The sequence below is a fragment of the Nicotiana attenuata genome, unplaced genomic scaffold, assembly GCF_001879085.1.
Source record: "Nicotiana attenuata strain UT unplaced genomic scaffold, NIATTr2, whole genome shotgun sequence".
Classification (NCBI taxonomy): Eukaryota; Viridiplantae; Streptophyta; class Magnoliopsida; order Solanales; family Solanaceae; genus Nicotiana; species Nicotiana attenuata.
In genome coordinates this window covers 158,996-179,438 of record NW_017672224.1, presented here as the reverse complement: position 1 = coordinate 179,438, position 20,443 = coordinate 158,996, and positions in this window count along the sequence as shown.

Below are 20,443 nucleotides of genomic sequence, written 5' to 3'. Positions count from 1 at the left end.
GTGGTGGTATTGTAAGAGTTAGAGCAAGACCTGTGTGTGTCATGAGGTGCAATGGGAGCATCAGATTCGTGGAATTTCAACTATTATGCTTAGAGAATGTTATTGTGGTCCTGTGAATAAAGCGGTGCAAGGTATGAATTCAGCAAAGGTGTACAGTCATGTTCTGGTGCATCGTACACGGTGTTCGTATGTTGGGAACAGGTCTGGCAGAGAATTCCGGATGTTAGAATTGGGCTCTAAGGCTTATTTGCTTAAGTGAAAAAGAATATCTTCAGAGTGATTGGGCTAAGGTGCTCAGCAGAGTTGTGGTAGCACGGGTAGGTGCTCACCGTGATAAACAGTGATTTCGGACAACTCCAGCACAGTTCTTAGCACGTTCGAGGACGAACGTATGTTTAAGTGGGAGAGAATGTAACGACCCGACCGGTCGTTTTGAGCTCTAACGCATCGTTCAGCAGTCCGAAGCCATGAGCAGCTTCATTTTAGGTATTATGACTTGTGCGCATCGTTGGAATTGAATTTCGGGAAGTTCAGAGTTTATTCGGAAAGAGAATTCTCATTTCGGAAGCTTAAAGTTGAAAGAATTAACTGAGATTGGATTTTAGAGTAAACGACCTCGGAATCAGGATCTGAAGGTTCCAGCAGGTTCGTATGATGATTTCGGACTTAGGAGTATGTCCGGATCGGGTTTTGGATGACCCGGGAGCATTTTGGCGCCTATTGTGGAAGTTAGCATTTTAGAAGAAATTTCATAAGTTTGGCTTGAAGTGCATTTCAGTGTTATCTATGTCCGTTTGGGATTCCGAGTCTGGGAATAGCTCAGTATGGTGATTCTGGAGTTAGAAGCGCGATCGGAGGTGAATTCGGAGGTCCGTGGGTCATTTGGAATCATTTGGCTGAAGATAGAAATTTGAAGGTTTTTGAGGAGTTTGACCGGAAGTGGGCTTTTTGATATCGGGGTCAGAATCCAATTCCGAAAGTTGGAGTAGGTCCGTAATGTCGAATTTGACTTGTGTGCAAAATTTGAGATCAATCGGACGTGATTTGATAGGTTTCGACATCGAATGTAGAAATTTGAAGTTCTAAAGTTCATTAAGCTTGAATTGGGGTGCAATTCATGATTTCGATGTTGTTTGATGTGATTTGAGGCCTCGAGCAGGTCCGTGATATGTTATGGGACTAGTTTGTGTGATTGGACGGGGCCTCGGGGCCTCGGGTGTGTTTCGGGGTGGTTTCGGATCATTTCGGGCTGTTTTGAAATAGCTGATGCTGGTATCTGGTGTTGTTCTTGGCGTTCGCGAGGATCCTCTCGCGTTCGCGAAGAAGGATTTGGCCTCAGGGACTCTGTTCTTCGCGTTCGCGAAGAGGTTCTCGCGTTCGCATAGAAGGAAATCTCTGCTGCACAGGTCTAACTTTGGAGGCTCATATCTCAATATCTATAAGGAATTTGGAGATGATCCAAAAATAAAAGTTGTAGCTCTTTGTGTCTAATTTTCAGAAATATAAACCATTTGGAATTTGGATTTGTGTACCAAAAGTTATGGCTGGTACACTATAGGCTGTCCGGAAAGATAAAGAAGAAATTTGTATTGCTCAGGGCTAACTTTGGCAGCTTATATCTAAAAATCTATAAGGAATTGGGAGATGACCAAAACACGAAAGTTGTAGATCTTGGTTTCTAGTTTCCATAACATTAAACAATTTGTAATTTGGAGTTATGTACAAAATGTTATGGCCATTATACTAGAGGCTGTCTGAGAAGAGTATGAAAAACGATTTTTGGGAATTTTCTTCTTCGCGAACGCGATGAGGTTCTCGCGAACGCGAAGAAGACTCGTCTGGGCAGTGTATAAGTGTAAAGAAATGGGTTTGGCTCATTTCATCTCATTTTCTCCATGGGAGCCGACCTAGGAGCGATTTTGGAGCTCCATTTTCATCATCCATGTCAAGGTAAGTGATTCCCACCTATTGCAAGTTAATTACTTGGATTACATCTAGATTTTAATATGAAAAATCATGTAAATTAGTAGAAATTTTGGAATTTTGAAGAAAACCTAGAAAATTAGTATTCTTAGATTTTGACCACGATTTTGGGTATGGAATTAGGAGAAAATCGTATATTTGAGTTCGTGAGTTCATGGGTAAACCTTATCTTCGAGAAATTTCGGAATCCGGGCACGTGGGCCCGAGGGCGTTTTTGTCAACTTTTCGATCTGTGTTAGGAATTGCTATAAATTGGATTGTAATGAGTAATTGAGCATATATTAATGGATTTATATAATCCTTGGCTAGTTTTGGAGCATTGTGCGTCGATTTAAATCTTCGGAGGAGCGTGGAATGCCGATTAGGGGTCTTCGGAACGAGGTGAGTCTTCTTTCTAACCTTGTAAGAGGGAATTGTCCCCATAGGTGAGTTAGTTGGTTATGTGCTCCTCTTTGTGGGGGTTACGTACGCACGAGGTGACGAGAGTCCGTGCGTAGCTACTATTAAGCTATTGTTCGGGTAGTCTAGGACCCAAAAGCATGCTATACTTGGATTAATTGTAAACTTGTTGATAGTTTGAATTGCTTAAGTTACAATGAATTAGTAAATGAATTGCTAAAAGGATTAAACTTCATTTTCTTAAATTGTTAAAAGAGGATTTGCTTTTATTTGGATAAATGTTCCCCGATAAATTCTTAATTTGCTATTTGAGCATGTATCCTATGTGTACCTGCATCGCATGTATGATTCGTGAGCAGGGTAATAGATGCATCTATGGTTCGCGCCGTTCGAGCCTCGGCAGTGCATAGTTTATTTTCTGTTGGAGCGGACCGTACGTCCTCGGCATGATTTGCGCATGCTTGTATTGCTTACCTTGAGATTATTTGAGATTGATATTTACTCTCCCCGACTTGAGATAATTGGAAACTATTGGATTATGAACCTTGAGACTTTTAATATAAAAAAGGAACTTTCACCTGTTCATGACTTACTTGAAATTACTGTCATTCTTAATAAATCCTTGATTATTCGCCTTAATAATATATCATTATTGGACCACTAGTAAGTGTCGAAGTCGACCATCTCGTCTCTACTTCTTCGAGATTAGGCGGGATACTCATTGGGTACACGTTATTTTTGTACTCATACTACACTTCTGTGCATTTTGGTTGCACATGTTCGTATGTGGCTAGCGGCTTAGTGGCATAGCGACATGGTTAATACAGAGACTTAGGTGAGTTGCATTTATCGAGACGATCGCAGTCAGCGAGTCTCCTTCAGAGTATTGTATGGTATTTCCATTTCTGTCCACTTGTACTCCGGACAGTTATTGTACTTTATTCGATTCCTTAGTAATTGCTCATGTACTTGTGACACCGGGTTCTGGGATGTATTTGGGTTTATTCATAAATTTTAAAGGTTGTTAAATATTTTATTATTTATTCGGAGGAACTTACTATGTACTGTTTTAAATGTATAAAAGAAGTGTTTTCGGAAATATTTAAATGAGAATTTAATTAAGTAGTTTGATTGGCTTGCCTGACAGCGATATCCGGCGCCAACACAACCCTTAGTGGATTTGGGTCGTGACAGAAAGATTTGCAGATCATGTTGAAGGCTCAACAGTTCAGGAGATAGAGACACCTGTTGCTCCTCAAGCATCTGAACCACCAGATACACATGATGCATGTCACACCTCTTTTTTCTATCAGAAAGGGGGTATAAGGGAGTTTTTCCAATTAAAGTGACAATAATCGAAACGAGATTATTTATTCAAATTCAGAGTCGCTACTTGGGATAATTTATAGTGTCCCAAGTCACCAATTTAATATCCTGAATCGAGGAAGTTTGAATCTTATTTATTGTCTGTGAACACAGAAGACCGGGTAAGGAATTTTGTTAACCCGGGAGAAGGTGTTAGGTATTCCCGAGTTCCGTGATCTTAGCACGGTCGCTCACCTATTAACAATTGGCCTAATTATCTGATTAATTACATGTTATAAACCTATTGTGCATTTTTAACTTTATAACCGCTTTTTATTTATTTATGGAATTACTCTAGAACAAGTTACGATTGTCGTACACCTGTTTGTTTGGTACACATTGCGAATCGTGTCACGGGAGACGTACCCACAATCTACAACATATTTATTTTATTATTATTTAAAGTTGTTATGATCGAGTCACATGAAATGCACACCCGAATTGGGATTATGTATCATGACCATGCCACGGGAACCGTACCCATAGCCACAATGATTATTGTTAATCGCGCCTAAAGCAACTAGCGCATTTAATTATTTTCCTAATCTTTGAGATTGTTGTGATGCCAAATTTACGAACAAGATATTATTGGGAAGCAAATAGGCTAGCTAACATGATTTATTACTTGGCCAGATTCCTTATGGTTCAAGACCCACCTTATGGACCATTCTTTTTCCTTGCTAAGAAAGAAACAACTCCAATTTTATATCTACCCGATTAAAAGCATTTATTCAAGAACCAAGACTACATGCATCATAATCAAAACAAAAACTAATTAAAACAATTTAAATGAAAACTAAGACATGCTACTCAAACAACGTAGAATCACAAATCAACCAACACGCGCACCAATCTATCATAACACAATGAAATGAGAAATGAACCTTCTAATGATGAACAAAGCTGAAAATTACAAATCAATTGGGCTAAACAAAGCAACAATCCTTGGACCGAAATACCAAAATTAACAAACCAGAACCACGAATCGATACCGGAAAGCTCGAAGCCCAAATCGACCTCAGTCATATGATACATTAAAACCTCCAAATATCTGTAACTTGTAAGAAGGAGCTGCATATACCAAGTGATGATTCCAAAGTGATCTCTCAGGAGGCAAATTCCCTTAAACATAATAGCTTACAGGCATGGAACGAGTTCGAGCAACAGGGTATCAAGGTGCACATGAAATCTCCATTGTCAATGAAGATCTAGTTGTGGACATTGACTGCACAAACATATGCAGCAGAATCACAGAAGTAGGAACTTCATACTTTATTTGTTGTCTATTCTATCAAGCCCCTCTAGCATCAATGAATATGTCTGGGTACTAAGCCGAAGACGATTTTTATCCATAATATCCAACAACTCCGAACATCTATCTACAAAACCCCTCTTAAGTAAGCCATCGATTAGAAGCTTCCAAGCTACTTCATCATTATTGTACCCACAATCAAGAAGTCGGAAGAAGGTCGCCTTAGCTTTCTCTAGCTGTATGTATTTTTGTGAACGTGCGCGAGAAAATTCGAAGAGGTTGAGCTGCCGTTTTTTTTTGTCTAGGTCTTAGGAAATTAGGCTTTTTTTTTGGTGGGTTTAAGGGTATTGGGCTCAAAAGGTGGTCTAATTTTTGGGCTTGAATTTTAGGAGATTGGGGTTGAGTCCATGTCTTATTGGGTTTTATGGGGTAAGAAGACTAAATAACATAATGTATCTATAAAATATAAAACCACTTAAAATATATTACTAAAATAAAACTAAATACTAAAAGTGAAACTATTTGTATTTTTTAATTTTTTTTGGTTAAAGGGAGAACATTTTATTGCATACTAAAGGGTTACAAAAGAGTTACTGGTTACATGACCACTATTATGGATAGTGAATGTACTGAGGTTACCAAGACTTGCCAATTTATTGCAAACAGATACTGATACTATTCTAGTAGTGGTTAGGCCTCCTTTGTCCGCTTGGATCGTTGCCAAAACAGAATCTGGAGGGGTTGCCATAACTAACAAGTGGTTACACATGGCTTGCTTGGAACCTTGTTTTGCCAAAAGGTGTGCTGCCTTGTTTCCCTCACGGAACCTGTGCCAGACCGCTAGACTCCCCAGCCTCCTCAACTGGTACTAGCATGAATCAAGAGTTGATTGATAAGTTACGTGGTTTTGCTGTAATAATTCTATGGCTTCAACTGAATCAATTTCTACTTCGATAGGGAACAAACTATGTTGAGTTGCTAGTTGGAGACCATGCTCGTATTTTTTAATTTTATGAATGGTAGATAAACTAAAAATAACTAGATAAAATATCAATTAGCTGAATAAAAGAAAATATTTTTGTAATTTTTATTTTTGTGATAAAATAAAGTAAAAGAGTCAAAACTAGTTAAAATAGCGATATTAGACCTAAACTAAATATTTAAACGCCAAAATGTATAAAATCTCGGGGAGGGTAAAAAATTACATGTCTACAGCTGCCCCTCTTTGGCTGGAAACATGAAGAGTTTTCAGACAAAGAACGACAAGACGTATTTTTGACCCGACCTTTATATAAAAGAGAAGAGAACTAGAGGAAAGGAAAATGTGACCGAGTTCTGATTTTGGATAGCCTACATATTCCGGGTTATAAGGGAATCAGGTCATGTGTAGTTCAGAGAATGATGGAATGATGAGTTGGAGAGTCGAGTGAGGTTCCGTCGAGGCTACGGTCCGCGGTCCTGTTATTACATCAAAATTAAAATGAAAAAGACTAACTTAACCTATGAGCTATGAGTTACAAGATTCCTATCTATGAGTCTTCTGAAACTTGATCTTGAGTCTTGAATGGTTCTTCATTCAGACTTCAGATTTAAACCTTGACTTGCTAGCTGCAGGTGCTAGTTCATTCTTCCCTGACTTCTATGGATCAAGACCGGACATGCAGTGCTCGTGACTTCAGTCATGTCTTGAGCAGTTCACATCTTTCATCTTCTTCTGCATTTTGGATTCACTTCTTTTTTATTTTCTTTTATTCTGGATTGAGACTTCTTCTTTTGGTCATCTCGGACTATCGACTCGCATTCTTGAGGCGAGCTTTTGCTACGTCTAACTTGAATTGGATTTTGAAATGACTTCCCTCGTTCTTCAGGTGGGCGCCTGCAACTGACTTAAAACTCGAATGAATTCCCTTGTTCTCCAGGTGGGCGCCTGCAACTGACTTAAAACTTTGAAATGAATTCCCTTGTTCTCTAAGTAGGCGCCTGATACCGACTTACACTGAAATGAATTCCCTTGTTCTCCAGGTGGGAGCCTGCAATTGACTTAAAACTCGAATGCATTCCCTTGTTCTCCAGGTGGGCGCCTGATGCTACAGCAAAATAGACAAAATAAACGAACATTTCTGCCCCAGTATGCACTGGGAAGATTTGTGAGTTATTAGCAGAACTTTAAATCACCTATGCTATTGATGAATGATGCAATGATGGAGTAAAATTATAGACTCTACTAGGATGTGCATCTCCTAGGGGTGAAACCAAGAAAATTTCGACTAGCAAATGCGTTTGCTAAAAACCTGAATGACCCAAACTAGGAAGTGCGTCTCCTAAATGAATCCAAACCAGGAAGTGTGTCTCCTAAATTTGAGATTGAGCTTGCCGAAAACTATAAACTAAGCTTGAATAAAGTAAAAACTGACCCTATTCTTCAGGTGGGACTCCTGATTTCAAGAAAACTAAAAATTAATAACTTAATAAAACTAAAAATTGACCCTATTTTTTTCAAATCCAGACTTCCCTTTTTACTTTAAAATTATTATCCTAGGAGAAAATTCATCAGACTAGGTTTTAATCTTAGGAGAAAGATTCATCAGACTAAGTTTTCTATCTTAGGAGAAAGATTCATCAGACTAAGATTTCGATCCTATGAGAAAATTCATCAGACTAGGTCCTCTTTTTTTTGTTATCTTAGGAGAAAGATTCATCAGACTAAGATTTCTATCATAGGAGAAAATTTCATCTGACTAAGATTTCGATCCTACGAGAAAATTCATCATACTAGGTTTTCTATCTTAGGAGAAAGATTCATCAAACTAAGATTTTAATCCTAGGAGAAAGTTCATCAGACTAGCTCTCTTTTCTTTTCTTTTTTGGTATCTTAGGAGAAAGATCCATCAGATTAAGATTTCTATCCTAGGAGAAAGTTCATCAGACTAGGGCTCTTAACTTTGGAGAAAAAATTCATCAGACTAAGACCTCGATCCTAGGAGAAAATTTGTCAGACTAGGTCCTTTTTTTTGTTATCTTAGAAGAAATATTCATCAGACTAAGATTTTTATTGGGAGAAAATCCATCAGACTAGGGCTTTTTATCCTAGGAGGAAAAATGTGAAGAGCAATGGCTAAATTTTATGCACACTAGCAAGATAAATAAAGGCAAAGATTTGAGAAACTTCCTTTTGTCGGCTCTTCTCTTCTCTTCTTTTTCTTTTTTTTTTCTTTTTTTTGAAACCACTTTCCTTGCACTGCTTTGCTCCTATTTCAAACAAAGAAAATTTTGTCAGTTTTGAAAGTGGTGGTCGGTTTGTGGCCTTGAATCTTGAGCAGCTTGGCTTTTACTCGATCATCTTGAGTCGGTCGCAAGAGACTTTTGTTCTGCACCAACTCTGATTGTTTCACATCTGGTACCATTTGTATTTGCGGCTCAGTCAGCCTTATCTCAAAAAGAGATTTCTTTTCTTGGATAACCTTTTCAGATATCTTGAATGTCTTTGCTTTTGGAGTAATTTGTCTGTCAGAGAGAATCACAACTGGTAAGAGCCTTTTGCATGATGTGCACACTTCATTGTCATTGTTCGGTACTACAGAGAATCCCTGATTAACCTTGAGGTTATCTTGGCTTGCTTTAACCAAAGAGGCTAACAAGAGTCTTTTGGGGAGAAACCTTTGCATGAATTCTCCAAGGCATGTTGACAGTAACAATTGAGTGCGCTAGCCAAATTTACTTTGTGCAACTCAAAAGCTGGTAGCAGATTTTTAAATCTTTTCTTGCTTGTTTTGATAAGGACTGACTCAGAGTGAAGGACACAATGACGCAAAGAAACAAGTATTAACAAGAAATGCCCCTGCCGGAAGGACATAAGGAAGAGATTTTTTTTTCAATAGCCTTAATGATCATGACATGCATTTTGGACTCAACGGCCTGATCTATCAAACTAATCCAATCTTCCCTTTTACCATTCTTATGACCTTTGAAGTCGGGCTTGTTCGTGCCAATCCTTTGCATCAACTTCACGACTCACTTTCGACTAGTGGTGCCCCGAGGGATTTTCACCTACAAGTCTCTCTCATTTATTTATCTCTACTTACCGTCGCCTTACAATGACCGTGAGGGTTTTCACTAGTAAGCCTCTCTCATTTGTTCATCTCTACTTACCGCCGTCTTACAGTGCCCCTGAAGGTTTTCACTAGTAAGACTCTCACATTTTTCTTTTTGTTTTGTGAGCAACTTGACGTGTTCTATGTCGTGTGACAACTGTTGCTCATTGCATGCTTCTCTTGGCATTCTTGAAGGCATATCGGGAGGTCTTTATTTGGAAGGATTTTGGATAGGGCTGGAAAGAAAGGACGTCATGAAGGCTCAAAATAGACTCAAAGTAAAGGGGGTTGTAGACTTACAACTCTTGGAATCGACTCTTTCAAAAGTGAAAAAAATCTTTGCCCCAGTTTCAGCTATTGGGGATTTTTTTGGAATTTTATTTTCTTTCTTTTTCTTTGAATTCTTATTTGGTTGGACCGAACCGTGAGGCTGCCTAAGTATCCTATTTTTAAGGAATCAGGTCGAACGTAGTTCAAACATCTGACCTAAACTATTTTTCATCTTTTTTTTTCTTTTCTCTTTTTTTTTCTATATTTTTTGTTTCTTTTTGTTTTCAAAACAAGTTGCCCCAAATTCTATTTTTTGAGGGCATGGACCTTTGACAATTCTTTTTTTTTGTTCACTTAGAACTTTCTAAATGTTGCCCCAGTTTGTACTCTTGGGGCATGGAATTTTATTGTTATTTCATTTTCTTTCATTTTTTTTGACTTTTGACTCTAAACTTGATTCCAAAAGAGGGTGGTCAAAGAAAATAACACAGGCTTAAAGGGGTGACAAAGGGTGTAAAGTGTTTGGGTTGCAGAAAAAAGGGCCTCCCAACCTCGAGAACGCCAATATTATCTTTTCGCGATCACAGCATTGACGAACATGTCCGTCTTCTTGGTGTGTTGTGGTCACAAGACACTTTCCATCCCTTAATGTCAAACTTTCCAACAAACTTCAATTGATTAAACATCTTCAAGCCCGATCTTCACAATGATTTGAAGGTGAATTTTACTCGACCTTAATTCCAAAGTATTTCAACTCCTTATTCATCCTCAAAAGTATTTTTTTTCCAGTTATCCAATTCCAGATTAAATCAGTTTCTAAGATCTGGCCGAAATTTCCGCATGCATGTCATGTCATTAGAATTAGCGAGAAAAGAACTAGGAACAGAATGACACAAAAGGACAAACTGTATTTTATTGAGTAAAGGATGAAAGGGTTTGACAACAAGACAAACAACCTAAAATCCGAGTTACAACCCTAAAATAACCCGGATAATTAAAATAGCAACAGAACAGACAGACAAGACTCACACAAACAGTATGGAGGGATAAAAGGGTTTGACTCAATATAACAAATAAAATATGGATGACAACCCTGGAATAACCCACATAGTAGAAAAAACATCAAAACAAGCTACCAAGATTCCTTCCTAGTAAGGAGAGAATGACTTTTCAATTTCTAAGCTTGACATTTAGCCACAAATTTTCTCATCAGAATCACCATGGCCTTCTCCAATTTCAGTCGGCAAGCTCCCGAGAGGATTCTCATACTCCATGTCACCAGGCATTATCCCTACAAAGTGTGCATCATCATGTGCAGGTAAAGGATTCTGCACGATATTCTGGGTGTCACTGTCTTGGATCACAATCAGTTTTTCCTGGATCATCCTTTCTATTTCTCTTTTCAAATCCTGACAACTTTCAACATTGTGTCCTTGGGAATTAGAATGGTATTCACACCTTTTAGAAGGGTTAAAGCTTCTTGCACGTGGGTTCATTTGATTTGGAGGAATGAGTGCAATCATGTCATGATGCTTTAACTTCTCAAATAAGCTTGCATAGGACTCTCCTATTGGCGTAAAATTATCTTTCAACCTTTGTTTTCCTCTATACCCCTGGCTTGGATGTGGGTAATAGGGCACTTGAAAATTTTGTGGAGGCTGCTGGAGGTTTTGAGGTGCTGCTGCTCGCCTTCTGGGGTGTTTTGGTGGCTGGACAACATACTGAGGAGGAGCGACAAAGTATTGTGGGTTCTGAGGGGGATAGTAATGCTCAGGGGAGTTATCGGAAAACAGACGAGGCTGGTCATAACTTCAAAACGGTCTCCTAGGACCTCTTCTCGACCCTGATGTCATCATGATTTCTTCATCCATCTCATTCGTGCCACCAGATTCAATTTGGACAGCCCGAGTTGCAGCTTTGAGAGCTGCTTGACTTATAATTCTGCCCGTCTTAAGGCCATTCTCTACCATTTCTCCCATTTTGATTGCTTTCCGAGAAGGATTTGCCAACTGCGGACATCATGTTTTGAAAGTAATCTAGATCTTGCACCTGAAGGAAGATAGTGATTAGCTCGTGGTCATCCATGGGTGGCTTAACTCTAGCTGTTTGCTCTCTCCATTTAATGGCATATTCCTTGAAACTTTCACTTGGTTTCTTCTTCAGGTTTGAAAGGGAATTGCGGTCTGGGGCAATGTCAATGTTGTACTGGAACTGTTTGACAAAGGCCCGAGCCATGTCATCCCAGACATGCCAGTGAGAGGTATCTTGATCCATAAACCATTCGGACTGCTCCCGTAAGGCTTTCCCTAAAATAAGCTATTAGCAATTCTTCATTTCTTCCGGTACCTCTTAGCTGATTCCAATACCTTTTCAAGTGGGCTATGAGGTCTCCATGTCCATCATACTTTTCAAATTTGGGAGTCTTGAAACCAGGTGGCAAGTGGACATAGGGGAACATACATGAATCCTTGAAGGCAATGCTTCTCTGACCAGCCAACCCTTGCATGTTTTTCAACAGTTGTTCTAAGCTTTTCACTCTTTGGGTCATTTCTTCCTGTGCCATCTTTCGGGCAGGCTTCTCAATATTTGCAGGAAGATCAAACAAGTATAAGTGGTACTCAGGAGAGTGGTACTGCTCTTGCTGGGTAGCAAATTGTGACTCATGAGTTTTCCTCTGCACCACCGTTGGCTGTGGGATAGTGAAGACGGGCACAACAGTAGAGGTTGTCTGATAGGTTGTCAATGACAAACTTTGAGAGCATGAAACAGAAGTTCCAGCTGTAGTCGTAAAGTTGGGATAATGACTGAACCCAGATGGATAGGATTGATCAGACAATGAGACCGGAATGGTAGTAGTCGAGATGGCTGGGAACTCTGGGAAACCATGAGAAGAAAAGGGCGGTCCTTGGCCGTTGGCACATTGTCACACCTCCTTTTTACACCCGAGAGGGTATATATAGGAGTTTTTCTAATTAAAGTGATATTATTTGAAATGGGATTATTTAATTAATCAGAGTCGCCACTAGGAATAAATTATGGTGTCCCAAGTCACCGGTTTATTTTAAATCCCAAATCGAGGAAGGTTTATTTTTAAAGAGTCTGTGAACCAGAAATTCTAGACAAGGAATTCTGTTAACCCGGGAGAAGGTGTTAGGCATTTCCGGGTTCCGTGGTTCTAGCATGGTCGCTTAGTGATTATTACTTGGATTAAATTGTTTAACTACTCATTTTTAGGACCTATGTGCATTTATCTTTTACCGTTTTTTAAAATCACTTGAATTAATCGTAATTAAAGAATTCAGTTATGCGTACATATACTCTTTTCCATTGGCGCGTCAAAATCATGTCACGCGAACGTGTCCACAGTTAATAACGCTTTGTTTATTTTATTAAGAAAAGTTTGGTTGAAGTTGCGCGAACGCATCCCTCGGGTTACTTTTAGGAATTAAATTTGCAATTATGTTACGCGAACGTATACATAATCGCAATACTAATCTAAATCGGGCCTACAGAAAACTACAATTATTTAGGGTTATTTTAGTACTAGGTTAATACTAATGTTAGGGCCATAGCTTAAAGGTTTTCGTTTGTGTATGGCGCACCTCGATTTATTATGACCAAAAAAAATGAGTTTGCACTTTTTATTTAATTAAGACTAGGGATACTAATTGGAATCCAAATTAAGAAACCTTTATCTAAAAAAAAGGGTGAAGGCTGGGCTTATAATTAATTCTTTTGGAGGGATTGGGCCGACGATGGCCCATTGGTCATTTACCTAAGGGGGATCGGCAGCCTTGAGCTTTTTAGGGCTGGACTCTGCCCTTAAGAGGAAGGATTCAGAAATGTATGTTGAGCCCAAATAGAACAGCCCATATTGGGCTTGTATGTAGGCGGGCCTATTTTTTTGCAACTAGGCCTATCCACCTCTAAAATTAACAGCATTTACATATTTACAACAACCAAATCTCAGCTTGTTTCTAAGTAAAACAAGTATCCAAAAATCAAACACAATCCTAATTTTAAAATTTAACCACATAAGTTTCAAGATAGGAGAAGCATACACTTAAACCATGATTTATAAGGAACAAGGAGAGCCTGGATTAGGACTCAGGACCTAGGCCCAATGGCCTAAGTCCAGATTGATCAAATTCATTTGGGCTTCAAATTCAAGCCCTACTTTAGACGAAAATGGCACTTACTACCCTTACGGATTGGGCTCACCACTTAGCCCATTGTGCCACTATAATTATGAAAACATTATGGCAGTCCTACCAAGAGTTTGAAACAAAATTAAAGCTTCATTTATTACAACTTTTCATATCAGAATACAGCTTCGTAAAAATCAGAACTATTACATGGTAATCCTATTAAATACATAAAATACTAATTTAACCAAACTAAACTATTACAAACCCCATATAACCAATGAACACTGTCTCTTTTGGACATTGTTTGTCCATAAAAGCTATGCCTCTCATATGAACATCACTGGATTTCAGCATGCTCGGACAGTAGAGTTTTTGATTTTTTAGCCTTTGGACCTGCTGATTTGGTCAACTAGTGACCAAATCTATAGGTATTGGCTCAAGGTTTGCAAATAAATCCTAAATAACTTCACACTACTTATAACAGGAAAAGAGAGGCAGAGATGACTTGTTGTAGAACCATTCTTGAACCATATAACTATTAGGAAGGCATTCAATCAATGCAGAACAGAGTGATCCATGAGTTTAACCATATCTAAAGGTTAAACTCATTGAACCAACAAAGGGTCTCAAACCCATGCTGCAAGGATGACCTAAGGGAAAAGTTTAATCCATGAGTCTAACCATATAAGGGTTGGACTCAATGAATAAATCAAATTTAATTATGGGAGCCTAACAGGCTACATGACCAATGTAACAAAAGAAGTATGTATAAACTGAAATGAACAAAACCAAACAATGTGAGAATCATACAAGGGTATAAATACTCATGATATGAACCAAAGAGAACAAAAGAAACCATTCATTTAAGACATAAAATTTTCAGCATGATTGCAACTTTAAGTAAAGAACCTACAGATATCTAAACATTGACAAAGCAAAGATCAACTTGGATTCATCTTGAAACTCCATTTACATTGCACTTAAACATGGAAGAAATATGTGTACCTTAAAAAGCACTTGAAAACAACAACTAAAATGAAAGGAAGAAGTGCTGGAAAAACTTCAAAAGCACTGTAATACAGCAGCAGCAAACAACACATCTACAACAACTTCCAAATGAATCAAAATTTCAGACCCAAAACCAGCCAACTAAACCCGGAAATCCCCAGCTAATAGACCAAGAAAGTTCTCTATTTCAAGCCATATTTTTAACTTGTAAAGAATCAGAAAAATGAAAGGTTTTGAAGTTTTCTTTTTCAAGATTTGGAATCTGAACTTTTAGAAAGAAAATGGAGCTTTTTTGTGTAGAGAATAAGGCTGAAAAATGTGTCCAAAATCTGAATGAGAGGACCTACCTATATATAGGCTACCTAGGGAGGGTATATCTTGGGTATATTCCTTATCCTAAACCTCTGAAAATAGTACAATACAACCGTCCTTCCTATCCTAATTCAGCATCTTTTGTAACAGCTAGGACAACTGTACATTTCTGATTTCTAGCCTAAGTAAAAATATAATTTTACCCTCTAAGTTACTGCCTATTTCATTTTAGCCTGAATTCTGATTTTAAAACAAATGCAACTACTTTAGGCTTGTAACAAGTGATTAAATTGCCTAAAGGTATTGTATTTCAAATTCGGAAATTAAACTAAGGTTTTAAAATAGTTGTTCAGATGCTCAAATCTGAGCTTAACACTAATTAAACCTAAGTAATCACATGTATAGGCAATTAAAACTCAGATTCGAAAAAGGTTTACTCAAATTTAACCAGGTCTGAACTGAACCAATTTAAAGCTGTATTAGGCAATTTATTAACGTGAATTCTACCCTAATTGAATCAAACTATGCAACTACTTGCTAGAAGAAATCATGAGATGAAGAGAAAGAGCAGAAACACAAAACTCCAAATTAACAGAACTAATCATGCAAATTTAAACTCCTAAACTATGAAACCTAAATAATGACAATGTTAAAACAGAGTAAAAAAGGGAAAATAACCTAAATCATGCAAATAATCAGAAATGGGAACAAAAAAAGGGAAAAGAAAAAAGAAGAGAAAATGAAATCATGGGAAAAAAGAGTAAATAACAAACTAAACTAAAAATGAGCCCTAAACTACTGATTGATTCCTAATGAATAAATGCAGAAGGAGACGACAATTCATAAATAATAAAAAGAGAATTTAAAACATGCAATTACAGACAGAACAAGCATAATGAAGAATCAATCAAAGAAAAAAAAGAAAAAGGGGTGACCAAGAAAGGAGAGGAAAAGAAAAAGATAGAGAGAAAATCAGAAATTACCTATACCAGAGCGGGGAACCAATTAGAATCGAAGAAACTGGTCAGAGCTTGAAATGGTTAGGGTAAACTTGAACAATAGGTCATCCACACGGACCAACTGCTCTTATCAAAAACATTTGACCCATGTAGAATTGAGCCATTAAAAACTCCAGAATCGACTTGGTAGAAGTTTCTTAGGGTTTCAAAATCTAAGATCCAAAATTCGACCAAATTGGGGCCGATTTGGAGGGGGCTAATGGTAGCTTAGGGTTTAGAGAGGGGCAAGGATAATAGGGTGTGAATTTGGAGCGGATTGGAGCAGTTAGGTTTTTTTGCCGAATTTTCGATCTAAAATTCGAGGGTTTAGGCTGGGATTCGAGGGAAAAGAGTTGGAGATATGGACTGAGGAGGTGAATGGGGGTTCAGGGTGTAAATTTGGTGAGATTTGGGACACCGGAACCGCCGTGAGGCGATTTCCGGCGGGTGGTCTGCGGTGGAGCCGGTGAGGGGATCCTAGGCGGCTAGGGTTTCTTTGAGAGAGATGAAGACGAAGAGTGAAAGGGTTAGACGGGTGGGGGGGGGGTCTGAAGTTCAGACAGGTTTATATTAATTGACCGGCTAGTTCCGAGCCATTGGATGATCAAAATCCAACGGTTGTGATTAATCCATATGAAACGGGGTCGTTTGGCTTCTGGTGGGTCTGGACCGGGTAAGGCTTCGTTCGGGCTTCGGTTGTGGGTTATTTTGGACAGGTTTTGGGCTGGTTTGGGGTATTAGAATCAGTCCAATTTCAAAATAAATACCCAACTTTTTTATTTCCCCTTTTTTTTTAATCAAGAATCCCTAAATCAAAAATCCTAAATTATCTAAAAAATGTGAAATTAAACTAATTAACTAATTATAAAATTATAAACATCACTTAATTCTAAATTAAAAGAGAAAGTATTAAAAATTAAAAGACAAAAAAATATAAAAATGAGCTATTTTTTTGTGATTTTCATTTTTTTTTATAAAATAAATAATCATTGATTAATCCTAAAAAATGTAAAAATAAAGCCTAAATGCAATGCATGATTGTTTTTTGATATTTTCATGATTTAAATAAAAATTAATCATGCACAGAAATGCAAATAATTAAGAAAATTCTACAAAAATTCCTAAAAATGGCAAATAATTAACAGAAAAATCTATTTTGTTGGGATTTAATAGGAGTATTTCATATAGGGCAAAATCACATGCTCACAGCTGCCCCTCTTTGCTCGGAAACACGAAGGGTTTTCGGGCAAAGATAAAATGAGCAATTACGAGGGATTTTTGCCCGTTCGAAACTCCATGAGAAGCATCTTTTGAAAAAGCCTGACCGAACCTTGATTCGGAGGTTGCCTACATATCCTTGGCTATAAAGGAATCAGGTCAGTGTAGTTCTGGATGTTTTGGTAGCTGGGACTACCGGGAAACTGTGATTTCACTGCTATTGCTGTTGTTTCTGCTTGCGGAGCTCATTATTACACCAAAATAAAAGATAAGAAGCTAACTAGCTAAGCCTATCAACTACGAGTTACAAGATTCCTATCTATAAACCTTCTAAAGCTTGATCTTGAGTCTTGTATGGTTCTTCCTGCAGACTCTAATCTGAATCCTGATGCTCGTTAGCTGCAACCGCTGGTTCATTTTTCAGCTTTTCGGATCAAGGCGGGACATGCAAAACTTGCGACTCCAATCATATCTTGAGCAGTCCGCATCTTTTCTCCTCTTCTACACTTGGAGTTCAACTTATTTTCTTGTTCTTCTTTTCTTTTATTTGGGTTGAGACTTCTTCTTTTGGTCATCTCAACCTTGTGCCTCACGGTGAAAAACCTGTTCAGGCACCAAAGCAAACAAACAAACAAAATTTTTCTGCCCCAGTTTTCACTAGAAAAATTTCGTGAGTTATTGTAACAATAATCTAAACTATTTCCTTATTTGAAAGCAAATAAAATAAGGATTGTGTATCCTTGGGAAAAAGAGATTAGGGAGTGGAGCCCTATATCTACACTAAAATCAGTCAGGGAGTGGAGACCCTATGTTGGAAAATCAGACTAGGAAGTGGAGACCCTATGTCTAAAAATAAAATCAACTAGGGAGTGGAGACCCTATGATGGAAAGGCGACTAGGGAATGGAGACCCTATGTCTAAAAAAAAATAAACTCAACTAGGGAGTGGAGACCCTATGTTGGAAAGGCGACTGGGGAGTGGAGACCCTATGTCTAAAATAAACTCAACTAGGGAGTGGAGACCCTATGTTGGAAAGGCGACTAGGGAGTGGAGACCCTATGTTGGAAAGGCGACTAGGGAGTGGAGACCCTATGTCTAAAAATAAACTCAACTAGGGAGTGGAGACCCTATGTTGGAAAGGCGACTAGGGAGTGGAGACCCTATGTCTAAATTGAACTCAACTAGGGAGTGGAGACCCTATGTTGGAAAGACTGTAACTAGAGATTGGGGACCCTAGGCTACCATATTTTTTGAATTTTTTTTTCTTATCTCTTTTTTTTCCTTTTCTTTTAAATATGTTTCTTCTTTTTTTTCACTTTTTTTTAATTTCATAGAATGAGTGAATGCGGGAAAGAATTTTGGAGGGGATTTCCCTTTATGGATTGTTGCTGCAAAGCTGTTTCTAGCCCTTGCGCAGTTTCTTTTTGGTTGCACCTGCTTCTTGTAAGGTTACTTTAGATTGCACCGGTTTCATGTTTTCAAGCAAAGAACAATTGTTAGTTTGAAACGGTGGTTGGTTTTGTGGCCTTGATTGTTTTTTATCTTAGCCCAACTCTTTTGATGAAAACCTCTACTACTGCTCGTTGGCTTTCTGGAAATCAATCTCTCTTCGAAAACCCAGGGATCTTGACTTTCCAAAATTTCACATGACGGTTCAACCGGGTGGGGCTTTGGCTTTTTCCTCTTGTTTTGCCTTTATGGGCATTTGACTTTGGATTTCTTTCCTTTTCTATAATTTGACTTTGGAACATCGGCCATCACGGCCAGTCGAGATCGACTTGATGCACCTGCTGAGGCTGGGTGCTTTTCTTTGGCTTTGGCTTTTGTTAAGCAGAACCCTGTAAAACCAATCTTGCCATCTTTTCTTCGTATCAGTTTCGAAGAGGGATTAGACCGAAAGGGACTCAAAGAAATGTAAACAGAGGACATGATAATGAATTTAACGAGAAGCGTCCCTTTCGGGGGAAAGAAAGAAGGACTTATCTGGAGTGCATGCAGACTTCAATAGACATGACATGCTTCTTGGACTGGATACCTGATCTGCGCAGCCATCCAATCTCGCAAAAAACCCTTCATAATCCATATCTCAAAACCGAGAAACCTTGCCAGGACTCTTGTCAGTGCTGATGGTTGTAAGGAATTCCCTCTTTTCGATCAATGGAGCCCTTTGTGGATTTTCGCCAATGGACCTCTCTCATTTCTCTTCTTACCGTCGCCTTATAGTGCTCTTTGCGAGTTTTCACTAACAAGACTCTCTCATTTTTCAGTTTCTCTGCTCGCCATCGCCTTACGGTGCCCGTGTGGGTTTTCACCAACAAGACTCTCTCATTTTATTTTTCTCATTTGATTGCAACGGATTCAAACAGCTGCGTTCTCCGATTTTGAACATCTTTTATCGATTGATCGGAAGGACTTGAACTGGGCTTGGGGTAAAAGGAATTTTGATCGAATTACAACTTTGGAACCATTCTCGCGGGATCATCGCCAAACCATTACAACATCTGCCCCAGTTTTACTTTTGGGGGATTTTGGATTTTTGTTTTGGTGTGACTGAACCCCAGATAGAGGCTGCCTACGTATCATTTCGGAATCAAGTCGAACGTAGTTCAGGGAAATTTTTTGTTTTTGTTTTTCTTTTTGTTTTGATTTGATGATTTTTTTTACAAACGTTTTCAGGTTCCAAAGAGGGTAATCAAAGAAAGGTAACCGGCTCAAAGGGTTAGCAAAGGATTGGAGTGTTTGGGGTAGCGAGAATAAAAGCCTTCGTCATCCCAATCGGACAATATCGATACCACAAAAAGGTTAAACGTAATACCTTTTGACTGCGTCTGCATTTACAGCTGTTTCAGGGTCATTTCCTTCAATGTCTCCTAGGTACAATGCCCCTTTTGGAAACAATTTTCTGATAATGTACGGGCCCTTCCAGTTAGGAGCGAACTTTCCTTTTGCTTCCTTGTGATGAGGGAGAATACGTCTCAAAACAAGTTGCCCCACTTCAAAGTTCCTAGGCCGCACTTTCTTGTTGTAGGCACGGGCCATTCTTTGTTGATACAACTGCTCGTGGCAGACTGCGGCCATTCACTTTTCGTCAATCAGGGTTAACTGTTCTAGACGGGTCTAGATCCACTCACTATCCTCAATTTCAGCCTCAACGATGATTCAGAGAGATGGAATTTCGACCTCTGCGGGTATTACGGCTTCAGTGCCATAAACCAATAGACATGGGGTTGCTCCGACTGATGTGCGCACGGTTGTGCGATATCCCAACAATGCAAACGACAACTTTTCATGCCATTGCCTGGAACTTTGGATCATCTTCCTAAGAATCTTCTTGATGTTCTTGTTTGCTGCTTCAACGACACCATTAGCTTTGGGCCGATAAGGGGTAGAGTTCCGATG